This window comes from Aplysia californica, unplaced genomic scaffold (assembly GCF_000002075.1).
Source record: "Aplysia californica isolate F4 #8 unplaced genomic scaffold, AplCal3.0 scaffold00153, whole genome shotgun sequence".
Classification (NCBI taxonomy): domain Eukaryota; kingdom Metazoa; phylum Mollusca; class Gastropoda; order Aplysiida; family Aplysiidae; genus Aplysia; species Aplysia californica.
This window is the reverse complement of record NW_004797423.1, coordinates 624,538-630,542: the sequence shown is the minus strand read 5'-3', so window position 1 is coordinate 630,542 and position 6,005 is coordinate 624,538.

Here is a 6,005-nt window from a genome sequence, read left to right as displayed (position 1 = left end):
AGAAGAAGAAGAAGAAGAAGAAGAAGAAGAAGAAGAAGAAGAAGAAGAAGAAGGAGGAGGAGGAGGAGGAGGAGGAGGAGAATTTATGATAATAATTAATGCATTTACAGCACGTATATATGCCCTCTACAACATGCTCTATGCGCTTTACAACGAATTATATTAGTCTCATTTTCATTCATTCCAATCAGATATAACACACTCAGGTAAAAGTTAACGTCAAAGGGATGTAACTTGTTAAATACATTTGCAAGAACCCTCTCACAAGATGGAGGACAGTGTACTTCTCAGCCAAAATGTAAGGACGTACACTGAGATTCTTCTCCCTACCACCACAAAACACCTCCTATGACGTGTGTCCAGGAAATGTTAGGTGAGGCATCGTGGTGAAATCAGTTTTTGGCTCAACACCTTTTATGTCCATTTCAAAACACATTTTCGTGTGGATTTTTACCGGAAAAACATTGAGTAAACAGTAAAGGCACAAAAACAGTACATTTTCAGTCTTCAAGGACTCTCACGCTATGGAAGTTACCAAATTTTGGCAGCCATTTTCTCGCTAATTTTAACTCTGAAACCAGACAAACCTGACCTTATTCAATCGCAAATATTTCGACTTCTATTCATCAAAGATGGATATTTTTTTACCAAAAGGAAGGTAGGCCTTAATGAACAGGCTCTAAGATGATACCAATAACCCCATATGCCCAAAAATTAACGAGCGCCTGATTCCACCATGCCGTGACACATATTATATTTTTGACATGGGTCACAAGTCCATCAATAAGGAACTCAATCATATAGAAGGCTGGCTACATGGCTGTGAATGCTGAACAATCACTAAAGACAGGGAAAATAAAATAGAAGTAACAGAAATGTGGTACCTTAGGAGACTGCTGAGAATATTGTGGAAGGGAAAGACATCAAATGAGGTAGTGCTTGATGAAGCCCACGTGGGACGCTCACTGTTAAAAACTATCAGGAAACGACAAATGTAGTTCTTGGGACACATGAATAGACGTTTATAAAGGTCCTGAACATCTAGCTCTCACTGGCCAAATTGAAGGCAAACGAGGCTGGGGTAGGCCCAGGGCAAAATGCTTCGGGAACCTAAACAAGTGGGTAACTAGGGGTAAAGATCAGGGACACGTAGCTTTTTTAAGAGCATCCGAGTCAAAGGAATGAATGGAGAACCATGATCGCCGATGTTTGCCGCAGATCTGGCACTGGATGATGATGAGAAGGCTGGCTTTGACCCTGCCTGTCAGGGCCAACCCAGGCTAAGAGGGACAACATACACTGTATTGGCAGAAAGACTGAGATTTAAATTAATAAAAATTCTCCCCATATATAGGCCTAAGTGTAAATGGAACTTGGGTTTCTTGCACACAACAGTGAAGCGCCTAATCGCTACATCACAGACACCAGTGTTTGTCACTTTAAAAAATATACTGCATGAATTACTTCATGATGAATGAATACCTCGTGTGCTTTATTCACTGAGGTGAAGAAGTGTTACCACTTCTTCATTTGAAGTTGATAGGAGAATATGCAAATTGTATGTGTATCACAGGAAAATACAGTAACCCAGAGAAGATCAAGCAATTAGTGTCACCATCATACCTCTCTCTCTCTCTCTCTCTCTCTATCTCTCTCTCTCTCTCTCTCTCTCTCTCTCTCTCTCTCTCTCTCTCTCTCATTAAAAAAGCTGCAATACTCTGGAACAGAAAAGAAACGTTCCATCTAAAATATTATTTATTACATAATTTGGCTTTATTGAGATTTTTTGCTTCTTCTTTTCACAGAAAAGAGCAGACACAGGTACCGGTAGTTGAGTGAGAAATTCAGATCAAACTTTGGACGCACCGGGGTTGGTGGTGAACTAAACTGGCCGTGTTTGAGACTTCCTAGCAATGTTCTCAACATCAAACTATGGAATTTCTGGGGGGGGGGAGGTGTTATCTGAAAAGAGTCTTTGTGTCCATCAGTTTTCTCCTACAGGGACAGTGAACCATGACAATTGTATACGTGTAGTGGAATAGTACATGATGCGTGTACCGGAGTTGGCGTGATCTTACCGTGTAACTGCCATTTAGATACAGTCCCGATAATACCAAACAAAAGGCCCTCAAGTTGAAAGGTATGACCACAAAAGGTAGTTTGTCTTGGAAGTTGAATAACAAATTGATATTTATTTACGTAATTTACTTTTATAAAGTTAATGAACTCTCTCTCTCTCTCTCTCTCTCTCTCTCTCTCTCTCTCTCTCTCTCTCTCAATCAATTAATCACACACACATGCACGCACCATGCATGCACACACACACACACACACACTGGCACACACAAACCTGTGTCGGCTGACACTCATTCAATCTTCGATAACAGCCTTCGAACCTGCGATCCTTCAATTGGCTTTGAGAAATTTTGCGTTATCTGACTGTTCTTAACATATCCCCTCTCCATCATTTGATATGGTAACGCACATGAAACATTTGAGTGTTGGGAGTGATAACTAGTTATAATTTAACCCTCGCTTTTTACCTGGATGAGTGATGATAAAAAAGTGACAGCCAACAGGAAGAAGAGATAAAACTAGATCCCAGCTGGCAGATTTCTTTCTCCCAATTGCTGATCTCAGTGGCATTCATGTCCACCAGACCATTGCAAACACAGTCAATCCTGCTATAACAACAATATAGGTGTCACGACGTGGTGGAATCAGGGGCTCGTCCATTTTTGGGCATATGTGGTTATTGGTATCATCTTAAAGCGAGTTCATTTGTCTTGCTTTTGGTGGAAAAAAATCCATCTATTTTGAATGGAAGAGGAAATATTTGCGACTGAAGGAGGGGAGGGTTGCCTGGTTTCAGAGGTCAAAATAATGAGAAAATGGCTGCCGAAGTTTGGTTATTCTATAGCTTGAGAGTCCTTGGAAACCGAAAATTTACATTTTTTGGTGCCTTTAATCAATGTTTAAAAAAAAAGTAAAATCCACACAGAAATGTGTTTTGAAAAAGGTGTTGAGCAAAAAAGGAAATTAGAAAAAACTGCCCAACGGCCAGAAAAATGCCGGTTTTTTCGGTATACATATATATATATAATATTGTCCAAGGCACTGTCCAAGACATCCAGGTGCCTAAGACAACCACTTTTCTCCTCCACAGCGGGTAGTGGTCTTATCAAACAATTTCGACTGTGCCTTGTTGAATTTACAGTACTATTGTCAGCAAATGTGTGTCATCACCATGAAATCAGGTCCTCTTCAAAATGAGGAAATTGAAGAAACCAACAGTTTTCAGACCATCCGGAATTTTTATAGAATTATTTTTTTGGGCTCTGCACCTTTTTCATTGTCGATTTAAAAACCAATCACCGAGTGGATTTTTTTACAGGAAAATATTGATCTAAGGCTCAAAAATGTAAATTGGCAGTTTCCAAGGTCACTCAAGCTTTGAAAGTCATATATAACTTTGGTGGCCATTTTCTCATTAATTATACCTTTGACATTGAGCAACCCCAAATCATTCAATCACAAATATCTTGACTTCTATCTAAGATAGATAGGTATTTTTTATTATCTCAAAAGCGTGAAAAAAGAACAAGCATCGAGGTGATACCAATTCTATCTCAATATGCCTAAAACTTGACATGAGTCTAAAAACGATACGTCCTGACACAAATCTTTATTTAACAATAGAGTACCGTCAAAACTGTCTAAGACAGACACCCATTGTCGGGGAGAAAAGTGGCCGCCTTAGACAGGTGACTGTCATACAGTGTCATTATATTGTAAAAACTACACAAGAGAGGAAATAGGAAGTAGTCATTTGGACAGATAAATGTCTTGTAAGTTATACAGATGGCTGTTAGACTTGAGCAGGTTCCAGTGCATTTTTTAAAAACCTGTTCTGAATGAAACCAAAGATAGTACAAGACAAGATGGGCCACTTCTCTCTTTGAGCCAATTAAAAAAGTGTCCTCAAAATTTGGTGGCGCCCTCTTCACAAAAGCGCACTCTTTGCGAACAGAGTTACCCTACTTGAGTTTTTAAAAATCAAAGTGAAACTAGCAAGTTTTGGGATAAATTTCGGAAGAACGCTTTTTAAAAAATGGTTACGCTGACAAAAAACCTCTTCCGGAGGAAAAGGAGATGGTTTTCTTCGTTTAATTTGACTTTAGAATGAAGGGCGAGAGGACATTAAAATAAAAAAACCCCTAAAACTCCGCACTGAACGTACCCGAACTGCTGATGAACAGCAGTCGATCTGCGCACGCAAGGAGGTGCTATTCCTATTCTTCTTCTGGAAAAACGAAAGAGAGCTTCAAAACAGACTGCAGCGCCATCTGAAGCAAAGAGCATACTTCCTGCGGACACTTTTTAGGCTGAGTGGCCCATCTTGTCTTGTACTATCTTTGATGAAACCCAGTGTAACCTAATAAAACACCATAAGAAATGAACTATGGGAGCAAACAAATCACCAGAAAATAGACACAGAAATCAGAAAAAGAACATGGATGTGGATTGGACATGCCTTGAGAAAACTAAAAGCAAACATTACCCATCAAGACTTTTGATGGAATCTACAAAGGAAAGAGAAAGAAAGGAAGGCCTGAAAGTACTTGAAAGAGGGATTAAATTTCCGACAAAAATAAAAGATATGGGATGCAGCTGGACAGAGGTAGAGACTATAGTCCAGAATAGAAGTACATTGTACATGTATGTGAGAGCTCTTGTTCATGACCTGTGTATTCCAGTATGAGGCGAGAAAGGCTGATTATGATGAGAATAAAATTGCCCAGTAGCTGAGGGTTGTTCACCACAGCCCCCTTAGCTGTCCACTTTTCCTCTTCCTGTGACAAAATTCTAATTTATAATTCTATCGCCTTTAAGGGTTCTCCAAAGACAAACTCAGCCAGATGGTTTTCACACACCCTCAACATTCCTTTTCAATGCCATTTTGTCACAAAATAAAGTTAATAAGATAAGGAAAGAAAAAGCAGTTGAACACAGCATTTTGAACAGAATTACCCGCACCAACCACAGCATTTGGCAAAAAAGACTTGCATTTAGTAGGCTCTGCAGGGAAACTGTCTCACTGCAACCAGTAGTAAAGGAGGAAAATGAAGGTAAACTTGGAGCAGGAAAGAGCCTTTGTGTTTTGTGCCTTCAAAAAGGTTAAATTTTCACCTCCCACACTCCGTGGGGCAACTCTTCAATTCCATGTAAACACAGCCAGGTGACTCTGACTGACTGGAACAATTTTGGAAAGCCCGAAGGGAAGAAATTCAAAGAGTACCTGCACCACTAATGACAACACTTTGATTACAACATAAAATATGGACTGATAAACTACTATAACAGTCAACAAGTCAGTTTTAGTCAATAGCTTTAATTACAATAATGACAGTTTCAATGTAGGAAAATCAAAAACAATCCAAGAGAACGGTATAGGAAATAAATATTATATTGCCCCAAAAACAGAAAAGTAACGAGTCAAGAGAAAATTTCACTCTATGCATCTACATTCTCCAAATTATGCTGCAATATCTCTGCAGATGCCAAGTTCTAAAAATGATACTTTGTAGCTATGAAAAATGAGAAACAGAATATGTGATAAAAGAAAAACTTTATACGCAACAAATTAAAGAGAGATAAAAACTTCAGAACAAAATGACAATTCAGTCTCCTGGTTCATTATCTAACTGCTTGTCTTGTTTAAAATCTACAGTACAAACCAAGTAAGTACAGTACAGTCAGGCACAGGTAACACGAACGCGGAAAACTCGAAATCATGGATAGCTTGTAGTTTACCATTCCCTGACTGATATATACCATCATCATCATCCAGTGCCAGATCAACGACAGACATCGGCCTCCATTCATTCCTTTGCTCGAATGCTCTTAAAAAAGCTACCTTTCCCCCCTTACCCCTTTGTTTAGTCAGTTTAGGTTCCCAAAGAGGGTTGCTCTGAGCCTACCCCTGCCTCGTTTGCCTTTAATTT